Here is a 12,732-nt window from a genome sequence, read left to right on the forward strand (position 1 = left end):
ATATGGGTACGGGAAGCCATTAGGGGCGCATTTAATGCTAGCCACTACGGAAAAGATCTGGAAAGGTGAGTATGTAGAGATGCTAAAGTTGCTGCACAGGAAAGTACGCTCCAAGGAGGGTTCCAAGAAGGAGGAGTACGAGCTGGCTAAGAGACCGAAGGTGCCTGTCAATATTGAGAATTGGACGGCTGCCTTTTTAATATATGCCAGTGTTTATTGCAAGTGTTTTCCCAAAAGGGCGGTAGCGCTCCTGAAGGATTATATGACGGAACACCGAATTAAAAACAACTACTAACCTTAACAACGAGGTCGGAACACCGACCTCGTCCTTACTACTAATGATTTTACCACGAATGCCTTAACAACGATATTTTGTTGTAAAGGCATTCCTGATAAAATCATTAGCAATAGGCACCATTCACCCTACATCCCTCACCCCACCCCCCCAACCCCACCCCAAAACCTAAAACCCCCTGAACCCCCACCCACTCCCCAAAACCAAAAACGCCCCACCCCCCCAACCCCACCCCAAAACCTAAAACCCCCTGACCCCCCACCCACTCCCCAAAACCAAAAACGCCCCACCCCCCCAACCCCACCCTAAAACCTAAAACCCCCTGACCCCCTGACCCCCACCCACTCCCCAAAACCAAAAACGCCCCACCCCCCAACCCCACCCCAAAACCTAAAACCCCCTGACCCCCTCCCCAAAAACAAAAACGCCCCACCCCCCCAACTCCACCCCAAAACCTAAAAACCCTAACCCCCCACCCCCTCCCCAAAACCAAAAACGCCCCACCCCCCCCAACCCCACCCCAAAATCTAAAACCCCCTGACCCCCACCCCCTCCCCAAAACCAAAAACGCCCCACCCCCCCAACCCCACCCCAAAACCTAAAACCCCCCACCCCCTCCCCAAAACCAAAAACGTCCCACCCCCCCAACCCCACCCCAAAACCTAAACCCACCACTTACCTTCGCCAACTCCCTTCTTTGTACCTTAACCACGCATGTTCGTTGTTCAGAACATACGTAGTTAAGGCACAAAAATACAAAGTCGTGGTTAAAAAAAGCGTTGTTACGCTTTCGTTAACCACGACTTTCGTAATAAAAAAGTCGTAAAAAAGGATGTTTACCCTCCTGAAGTAAATGGACGTCATCCGGAAGGCTTATTTGAATCACGGGGCTTACGCTTGGGTTCAATATGATGAGGAATTCGGGGCAAGGATGGCAGCCGATGAGGAGGTAAAGTGGGGGGAGATTGACGCGGACCTCTGGAAGCACACAATGGGGCCCGCAAAATTTGGTAAAACAGCATTCACAGCTAGTGGGCTGCCCATTACCTATGGGCCCTTTCGAGAGCGCACCACCCAGGGTGAGGCGGGAGCTAATGCAAATGAGTATCATGATCAGGAGGGACCGGGTCGGCAAAGTCAGGTGCATGTTGGGAATATAACAAGGGTTTGTGCACCCGTGAATATTACAAGTTCCGACATGAGTGCTCACGCTGCGTGGGACGGCATGCGCTCGTTCACTGTTATGCCCCTGCGAAACAAGGGGCGTCAAGGTCAGGACGGGGCCAATCTTTAGGTGGAGGCAGCTCAGGGAGTCAGAATAACTGGTGATACAGAAGCGGACAGGACACTATGGGAAAAAGCTTGTACTCTGGTTAAGTTGGACAGGTTACGAATTTGGCTGGAACAGTATGATGACAGGGAGGTAGCACAGGTTTTGTTTCAAGGATTTTCAGAGGGTTTTCGACTGGCTTATACAGGCCCGCGTATACGGCGGTGGGATGACAATCTAAAATCTGTAAAAGGGAAGGAAGACATTGTAGAGCAAAAGCTAGACAAAGAAGTGGCGGAAGGACGTATGGAGGGTTCTTTCTCAGACTGCCCGTTAGCGAATTTTATGGTCTCTCCCATTGACGTTGTTCCCAAAAAAGAGCCTGGCCAATTTCGGCTCACTCACCATTTGTCTTGGCCAGAGGTGTCATCTGTTAACGATTTCATACCAGAGGAATTGACGAAGGTTTCATACGCGTCGGTAGACATAGCTATTGAAATGGTGGAGGGGTTCGGGAGACGGGCGCTGATGGCCAAGGCGGATATAAGGTCTGCCTTTCGGCTGCTTCCAGTCCATCCCAGTCATTTTGAATTGTTGGACATTCAATTTAGAGGCAACTGGTGCATTGACAAGGCCCTCCCTATGAGATGTTCTATTTCATGCTCATTATTTGAGTGTTTTAGCACCTGCTTACAATGGACTTTTTTCTGCCATAACGGGACATAAGGCAGTGACGCATTACTTGGATGATTTTTTTTTTGTGGCGCCGGCGGGATTGGACCATTGTGCGGTGGTCATTTGGCAATTTCAGGATAATTATTGGGGACCTGTGTGTGCCCCTTGCCACCGAAAAGAGAATGGGGCCCTGCACGGCCTTGCCATTTTTAGGCATTGAGTTAGATACAACACTGATGGTGGCACGGTTGCTGATTGAAAAAAAGGTGATGATGATTATGACAGTCAAGGACATGGTACGAAGGAACAAGGTGGCAGTCAGGGACATTCAAGTATTTTTGGGCCATCTCAATTTCGCTTGTAGGGTAGTGAGAGCGGGACGGACATTCTGCAGGCGCTTAGGGATGGCCTTGGTAGGCTGACAGTTACCGCATCATCATGTTCGGCTCCGGGTTAGAGTAAAGGAGGATTTGAGGATGTGGTGTGTTTTTCTTGAGCAATTAAATGGGATTCCCCTCAAGACGTGGCAGGGATGTTCAAATGTTCTTGGACGCGGCAGGAGGCTCTGGCTTTGGATTGTATTGGCAGGAAAATACTGTGCAGAGACGTCGCCAGCGGCTTGGACCGGGGTGGGCGGAGCATCGCGTTTCTTGAATTGTTTCTGTTAGTAGTTGCAGTGTACATATGGGGGCACTTACTTAAACATCACAAAGTGCTTTTCAGAGTTGACAACCTGGCGGTGGTACAGGTTGTGTATAAACAATCAGCTTGGGAGGCCCAGGTGTTGCAATTGCTGCGAGTTTTTGTGCTTTACTGCGTGAACCACGATATTCATTTTAAGGCCAGGCATGTTCCAGGCGTGGACAATGACATTGTGGATGCTTTGTCTCGTTCACAGTGGGAGAGATTCCATGGGCTGGTTGCAGGCGAGACCTTGTGGAGGATGCGGATGCCGGTGGCCTTATGGACAGTAGGAGAGAGCGGATGCTGCAATTGGTGGTGAACTCCTTGGCTTCTTCTGCACAGCAAGTGTATGTTGGGGCTTGGCAAGAGTTTACGTGGTCCGGAGCCCGTTGGAGGGAGGACGAGAGGGGCAGGTTGGAAGATGTAGTGCATTTTATTATGGAGTTGGTGGAGAGACGACAGTCACGGATCACCATCTCAGGAAAATTAGTGGGCATTGCGTTTATGGGCAAGCTTTTATGGGGGTACTCACCGACAGCGGGTGAACAGGGCCAGCGTATATTGGACGGTTGGGCAAAAGAAGAAGGCAAGCGGGGTGCAGCCTTTGACCTTAGAATTATGGAAGAGGGTAACACACGCTCCAGGGAGCATTTGTTATGATGCATCTGAATGCCTGCTTTTCCAGACACTAATGTCCTGGATGTTTTTTGGGGCATTTAGGGTGTCGGAACTTCTGCGTTCTGGGAAGAAGACAGGCGTGAAGTGGGATGAGGTAGAGTTCCAGGGGAATAAGTTGGTAGTGAGGATTGGTAGTTCGAAGACGGATCAGCAAGGACTGGGAGCTCAGGTGGTGATGGTGGCCTACCCAGTATCCACGGTATGTCCGGTTCGGTTGGGTTTTGAGGATCAGGATTTTTTTAGGGGTGACGGTATACACCTGTCCTTCATGGGCATGGAGTTGTACCTGCTCCAATTAAAGGAATCTCTGAAGGCCATGTTTCATGAGTCGTAAAGTAGGACCTTGAGGATGGACGTCATAGAGTATAGCAAGGGGAAGTGGGACACGAAAAGGAGGTTCTCCTTTTCCTAGTGGTGGGGACTGAGACAGTTGGCAGGACTATGAGAACCGGGAGGGACGGCAGAGCCGACAGACAACTCAGACAGAAATAGTTGGGCATTAGGAGACTATTAATGTGACATTCGGATTCAGAAAGAAATCATTACAATGGAAGGGGTATTAAGAGGACACGTGGTTAAAAGAAAGGGAGGAGGGAGGGCAGGGGAGGGCACGGGAAGGGGGAGAGGCTGTTAGGAAAATTGATGTATAGCTTTAATTTTGTGAGGCGATAGGCCAAGGGTTTCTTCTGCTTTGTGAGTACACCGTTTCCAATAAAGCGGCCTTCTACACACAACAAGGTCCCTTGTGGTGTCCTTCTTCCCCAAACACAAGTTTGAGCTCAATAGATTGGAAAAGGTAAGAATTTGGTTTATAACAGAGAAACCTAACTGGAAGGGGGTATTGGAGTTTTGAGAATAATTAAGATGCACATTAATTTTTCAGATATGAGCAGGATTATACCAAAATCTCAGTAAAACATTCTTAGTAAAACATGTACTTCCAACAGGAGCAGCCTGTCAATTGATCCCCCTATGTTCTACTGCAGCCTCCCAGTGGTCTAAAGAACAACTAGAGCGCTAACAGTCTTACCTATAACAAAAGTGTGGCATATCTAAAGCCATCTTGATTTAATTAAACTGGTAAAAATATATACATATATATATATACCTATATATATATATATAGATAGATATATCTATATCTATATATATATATATATATATAGATATAGATATATCTATATCTATATCTATATATATATAGATATAGATATATATATATATGTTACCTACTGGCGATCACCACTAGGTAGTTATAGTTAGAGCCATGTTTCCATAGAAAAATCGTTTTTGACTTGCCTATTTCTTAGGCACCGTTAGACGAATCGTCACGAAATATTGCAAACAAACTGTTGTGGTGATTCTTGTTGCACATGGAAAGTTTCGGGGTGATCCTTCAAGCAGAGGGCACTAAAAAGGGGGCTCAAAAAAACATTGCATTTCCCATGTTAATTCCCATAGGATTTTTTAGGCACAACTACAGGCCGAACCACTGGACAGAATTACACCAAATTTGGTAGAAAGCTAGCTGTCTCTACGCAGATTATGCTTTCACTTATTTGGTGTGAATCTGTCCAGTAGTTTTCGAGATATTAAAGGGAAAATAAATTTGTATATCTTTCGCCGTGAATATTTCACAAATAATTTGCAAAATTTGTGAATTTTTCACAAATGCACATGCAGAAAGAAGCATTGCAATTGGCTGACCGCAACCTGACTTCAAAGTTGCGGCCGTCATTTTATTTCATGGGACACGGTTCCCAGGGGTGATAAACCAAAATGAAAGTGGTATAAGGGGTCAGGGTGAAGGTACCCTGACCCCAGGGGTGTGAAATAGGTGTGTTTTAGGGGAAAATTATGGGTTTAAAATAATTTTGTGTCACCATGCATGATATTCGTGAAAATTTGCAGATTTTCACAAATTATTCGCAAATATGGGAAAATTTGAAAGGAAAACTACAGACTCATTCATAAACTAATTCATTCACTCATACATTCACTCAGAGACTCATGTGTCCACTCACACGGCCACTCAGATACTCATGCACCCCCTCACACCCACTCAGACTCAGAATCCCACTTTCAGACCCACTCACGCACCCACTCACAGATCCACTGACAGAGACAGGCTCTGTGGTCAACCTGCACTTCCCACAGCCAAAGGACGTGATTGGTGTGGGGCTGGTTAGCTATAAGGGCTTGGCTGCAAGGCCTGGCTATAGATCAGGCCTGCCATGCACGGCAGGCGTTGGAATAATATATAGTGATTAAAATTGCTTTATGTTAAAAAAACATTGAAATTCACTGAAAAAAAAACAAAAGTTACAGGGATGTTATAGTTAGGTTCTGAATTTACTTGCACAAAACCATAGAACTTCAGCAGTTATAGTTAGAGTTCTTTTAAGTAACTATAACTCACTGCCTAAGATAACTATAACTCGTGCCTTCGCCATGTACAGCCAATTACTCCACATATTATATAAATGAAGAGATCTTGTATGGCATCTTTGATATTATCACTGCAACATTTGATAAGAAAACTGTGCATGGCAAGCACGTAAGTTATAGTTACCTTAGGGTGCAAGTTATAGTTATCTAAAAGAACTCTAACTATAACTGCTAAATTTCTATCGTTTTGTAGGAGTAAATTCAGCACCTAACCATAACGTCCCTGTAACCTTCTGTTTTTATAGTGTTTATATATATATATATATATATATATATATATATATATATATATATACATATATATATATGAATTTATATATATATATATACATATATATATTTATATATAATAGCATTCAAATGTTTTTATCACACATTTAAAGTCTCTTGCTCCAAATACGCACCTATGCACCTTTGATTATAATGCACAATATATGAGTGTAGCTTTGTTATATTAGTTGAGCCATTTTTTAAAGACTATATAAAGATATCTAAACTCTACGGCATTGTACCGCCGTGACTGGTCCTTGGTGACCAATGCAAGTGTCATGCGAACGAAGATCACTGGTATTGCTTACACAGCTGTATGACTCCTATATGTAGAAGTTCTGCCAAAAAAGAGTTCTACAGTAGAACTCTTTTTTGGCCGAGATCATCTTCGTATGCGGGTGCGTGAGTTTATGTGGCGTGTCACGAGCCACTTAACACAGATCCTTTGAATTCACCACTACGCATAGCTTGATTTGCTCATTATACCTGAAACCTGGCCCTTGTGCCCGTGTTTGACCTGTTTTCTGTGACTATTCAAGGCAGGCTTGCAGTGCTGCCCCGGAAGTAAAGTGCCGAAGCCCCGCTGTGCCCACTATATGCGTGAGGATAAAATTAACATTTCCAGTCCTGGCGACACCACATCTTCCTTCGACACTGACAACTTAACCAATGTGTGTGTGTCTCTTAAAGACAGAAAGTGAGAGCTGGCAATGTTCGTCGTTGCTCGCCCTGTGAGCGCTGCCGGGCCTGCCCTGGTGTGAGTAACAAAGCGCAGGCGCTGCGCTTCCTCCTGCACAGATGTGGGCTCCGCCGGCTCCTCGTTAACACCTCCCGGCAGAGATTGCAGCTGTCAGGCACGCAGGGGGGATGAGATTCCAAGCAGATACACTTAGAGAGCTGTGAATATGGAGGTTGGCGTAATGAGGAACACACGAGGAGCTCTGCTGAAGGCCTGGGGTCGAGACGCTGCAGAACATCGAACACTGGGCATCCCTGCGAGAGAGAGGGACGGAGAGACTATGGATGTGCGAGGGAAAGAAACGGAGACTTGATGTAAAGAAAGAAAATACTTACACGCGGGTGTCTGTGCAGCCTCACAGGACCACACAATCTGCAGCTCAGTAAATTAGATAATTAGTCATCTGGGGCTCGTGTACCTTATTCTACAAGGAACTGGGCCAGGCCACTGCTTCTCAAAACAAGCACTGGCACTGCCAATAGGTCTCACTTCTACCTGAAAGTTTTTCTTCAGTCACTGGCGAGCTAAGGCAATCAATAACTCATCATACACCCATTCTGATACCCATACTTGCATTAATACATACATTCACCCACACACTGAATCATTCTTGCACTCACCTGCTTACCCATCTCCATAAAAATACACACAAACAGCAAATGCATAATAAATTACAATGAAGGCAGAAAAAGAAAACATGCACCGGCTTAAACATGGCAGCATAAAATTGCAATAAAAAATACAATTAATCTTAGCAGCAGGTAACCGTCTTGAAAAAGCATATATTGAAATGGCATATATGGCAACTGTCTTGAAATTGTATAATGTCTATCATTGTTTTAAAATTCCAAAATGGCTTCCGCATTTCGAAACAATGTTGTAGTGGTAAAACAATGATAAACTATTCAAAATACTATTCCAAGGCAGTCGCTGAATACATATTGCATTCAGTAGAAATCTTGTAATAGTATTATGCATAATGTATTATTATTTTACTGATTCAAGATGGTTGACATATGTCAACTAAATCTGATGGCCATCTTGAAATACTAGCGCAATGATGCACTATTGAGTGGACCATCCAATATGTCCTTCTAATTTAGAAGTAGTGGCCATGAGGGATGTGATGTGCCTTGTGATCTGGCAGAATACCATGCCTGTCAATGAAGTATACAAAAAAGTGATGGATGGATAGCTTGAAATATTCTCAGCTACTGGTAATCACTCAAGGCCACATCGCAGTCCATCATTATTTTTCACAGCATGCCACCTCAGTTTGGACCCAGACATATGCAAATAAGTCTTGACCTTGCTCCAATAGGAACAGTCCGGCCCATCCTGCCAAACCACATCTTACATGAACCAGAACACAAGTAACCCAAAACAGATTTTGCCCTGAATGGGGCTCGTCAGTTGGATGCAGGTCGGTTTCAGTGGTGTAGTGAGGTCAGGGCCCAAGTCTCGGCATACCTGCTGCACTGACAGTGTAAAAAGTAATGGATGGAATGCTTAAATTAATCTCACCACTGGTAATTTCTCAGCACCACATCCCAGTCTATGGCTATTTTCAACACCTTGCCACCTTAGTTTGGACTCATCCATTAGCAAATCATTCTTGATCCTGGAACAGTCAAGCATGAACTGCCGGGCCAGGTCCTTCCTGAACAGGAACTCAAGCTGTCCAAGGCTGGTTTAACCTTAAAGAAACCCAGTTTATTGAAAATGTGTTCCATATTTTTTAATATAAATTTCAAGAAATGATAACTAACTGTAACAGCTCCCACTCACAGGGTGTAGCAGTCTTCTTTGGAGATTTGAAACAGAGGGTACAAAGCATCCAGTTCTGGATTTCCCTTTTACTAATCTGAGTTATCAAACAGTTACTCCTAATAATTGAATGTAAACAAGTGGATATACAAGTCAGTGTACGCAGTTTTTTATTAGTCATCAAGTGAACATTACGAGCTCAATACATTGGGCTGTGGCTCCCCCTCGGTTCTACTGTGTTATTGAGATATTTTCTGTTTGAAGCAGGCCTCACATGAGAAAATTACATAGTCAGCATAGCAGAGGAATATCTTGAAATTATGCATTCTGCAAGTATTTAAAAAAAATTGTCTTTACATCAACCTACATTCATAAACTACACACAAAACTGTAAATGTGACTTAAAGTCCATCACCCTGTGGTGCATTTGAATGTCCAATCATGTGCAAATTGTATTTATGCCTAGCCTGATCTTCTAAATCCTGTGCTAATGGCATGTGGACCCACATTTTTTCCACATGTGAATTTTACCAGAAAATACCAGGTTGAATCTGTGTAGAGGTAATAGTTCTAATTCTGCATTTTGTAGCATGGACTGGGGAAAACAAAATGTTTCACCATGCAGTATGGCTAACAGTGCATGTTATCCTTAATTTCAACCTTGGAAACATGAAAAGGGGAGGTTGAACACACAAGATGTGGGTTTGGTATTTTCCTAGGTGATTTATCTCATGATATTCCAGCAATACTAGGAATATGTGCTTTAGGGTCTCATTTAGAGTCAGATAGTAAACAATCATCATTCTAAAGTTCATGATGTCCAGTTCTCCTAACTCTCTTGGTTGATTTAGAGGTAGGGGAATTGCTCCGAATGATGGAGCATGGACCGGTTCTACCACCAGAAACAAACTCCCTGCTCTTGCCAGTGAGAATGGTATTGGAGGAGTTCCCTGTTGAAATTCAGAGTATAGGATCTACAGACAAGAGACTGGACCTATTCGTGTAGGAGATAAGATTGCTATTACATGTTAGGCCCTTAGGTTACAACTGTTCCTATCTCCTGGCTTCCACTACAGAAAGCACACCAACAGTTTGTTGAAACGTTGACTCAAAATTCAACACTCCAGCTAAGTCATACAGGCATGTGTCGTTAAACAGGATGCCAGACACCTCACATTCTTCCATACAACAAAACAACAAGCAGCTATTTCCTTGCACAATGAGGATATTGAAGACATTGGCAGAAGAGCTAATATTCTCTGTCAAATGTCACATCATTTTTTCTTTTTCAGGAGCACTTATGTATTTTCTGCCAAAATATGGAGCACATTTTGGTGAAGCATTTGTTAACTCAGTCGCACCATTCTTGTCATTTTATATTTTCATGAGACTGAAGATTTTAATGTCCATAGAGATGATCCTGCTTGTAAGGCGGCTAGTTCATTGATGGACCCAAAGACAGATCTAACCCTTCAACAGAAAGTGAGTGGTGCCACTCATATGTTGGGCCACACACTTGATCTAGTTTTCTTCAATTGTTCCAAACTAATAGTGGACAACCTGCAACCAGTAGCATGGTCTGATCACTTTTTGGTGCCATTTTCACCGGTTTTCATGGGAGCTCTTTTGAGAGATACCCCGAGAGCTATCCCATTGCGTCAATGGCTTTGAATCTCTGAGACTTATCCATCAGAGGCTTTAGGCATGGATCAGCCTGAATGGGAATTTGGAGAATGATGTTTTGACTTTCAACATATCCTTATTACAGGCTATTGAAAAAATAGCTTCCTTAAGTAAGGGGTTAACTAAACGTCAACAATCTTCTGCACAATGGATGTTCTCTGGGTTGCAAGTTGAAAAATGTAATTGCGAACAACTGGAAAAAATGGGGAAGTAGTATGATGGGGAAGCCTAAGCAGCATTTAAAGTGGCCTTGAAACTCATCCGAAAGAATATCAGACAAGATTATGCAGAGGCTTTGGCAAGTCACATTGATGAACCTAATAAATAGGCATAGGATAGATTGAAGATTGTTCAATCTTTCCTTTCCCAAGAAGCCAATCAACAAAAAAAATCTGGCCCCACAATCTTTGTGTAACAATCTCCCTGAGTACTTCCACAGGAAAGTGGAGGACATATACTTCCATTTTAGTAATCCGAAGAAGGTAGACATTTCTGAATATAGCCCCAGTGATCAATCCATGAGGGATGACCCAATTCTTTTGAGCACCCTTGTGCCTATTTCTTTGGGTGATTCCAAATCAGCTAATTATAATGCAGATTTGGATCCCTGTCCCCACCCACCCGTATCCTAAAACTGGTTACTTCGACAGTGAATCCAGTAATTAATAAGTTGTTTAATCAATCATTGGAATCAGAATCTGACCCTTGTGATTGGAAAAATGTACAGGTTCTGCATCTCTTGAAGAAACCAAATGCCAACCCTTCCATCTTGAGTAATTTTAGGCCAATGTCTTTGCTGCTAGCTTTAGGCCTTGTGTACTACACAATCAGACTTCTGCTGAGGGTTCAGTTCTTCGGTAGCACTTTTGGAGGTCTCAGAGTTTGTAAAATCCAATCTTGACCTAGGAAAGAAAGTTATTATGATTCTTTTAGATCTACCTCAGCTTTTGATACTGTTTCCGATGGTATTCTGTTGGAAAATCTGAAACTAGAAGGTGTGGTTGGCAGAGTAAACAATGGCTCCAGTACATTGTAGCATAAAGGGTGTAGGTCGTCCAACTTCACCCCTTTACCTCAAGTTATAAAGAGCTGAACCATGGGGCTCCTAAAGGCTCAGCACTCAGGACCACCTTTTTTAATGTTTACAAAGCACCTTTGGCAAAGGTGATAGAAAATAAAGGCTTTCATATTGTGTCCTATGCCGGCGACACTCAATGATTTATTTTCTGCAGTTTTGGCTATTCCCTAGTGGATAGGTTCCAGGGCTGTCTCTCTGATGTGGCAATTTGGATAACATTTGAATTGTCCAAAGCTGAACTCTGGAACATCTCAGCTACTTTTATCTGGAAGCTATTGTTCATTCGACCTATTGCAATAGTGTCCAACGAACCGCTGGGCACCACCAGCTCCATTCACAGTGGTAAGAAACTTAGAAGTAAAGTTTCACCAAGACCTCTCATTTGAGCCACATATTTGAGCAGTCATAGCTGCCTGATCTGGCATTCTGAAAACTCTAAAAAAAATTATCAATTTTTTACCAGCACAAACTCACGTCAATTGTGCTAGCTCTAGTGACTTTCTAGATTCGAGTATAACAGCTCACTTTATGTTGGGCACAATGTATATTTGATAAATAAATTAAAGCTTGTTCAAAATGCAGCCTCACAGGTGATTCTCTTCTGTCCAAGGAAGCAATCTATTTCTTCCCATTTGAAGCAACTGCATTGGTTTTCAATAAATGAATGGATTAAAATCAACATCCTTTTGATTACATCCTGAGTGGTATAACAAAATGGAAAATGTATTTTAGGAGTAGGTTTTCTGAAAACAAACTGATGAGAGCCATTCACTCATCCAATTAGGAACTACTTTATGTACCTAGAGACTTTTAGGCCAGGATGGCTGGAAGCTCCATTATACTATTAGCAGCTAAGATGTGGAGTGGGCTCCAATTTGATTTAAGAATGTGAAAATTGGAAGCACTGTTCAGAAAGAGGCTAAAGCCTCTCCTTTTTATAGAAAATTAGCACCCCTATCAATTACCTGATGGTCAGTGCTGAGACACTTCCTGTGAAGCAGCTGTTCACGCTGTACAAAAGGCAATTCATTCATTTATTCAGATAACGTAGAGGGATAATCATTCACAATCACTCTATCCCCAAAACGTCTAGCTTACATTTTCACCCGACATTCTGTTAAACTCTCCACTATATATGCAGATAC

The sequence above is a fragment of the Pleurodeles waltl genome, chromosome 7, assembly GCF_031143425.1.
Source record: "Pleurodeles waltl isolate 20211129_DDA chromosome 7, aPleWal1.hap1.20221129, whole genome shotgun sequence".
Classification (NCBI taxonomy): domain Eukaryota; kingdom Metazoa; phylum Chordata; class Amphibia; order Caudata; family Salamandridae; genus Pleurodeles; species Pleurodeles waltl.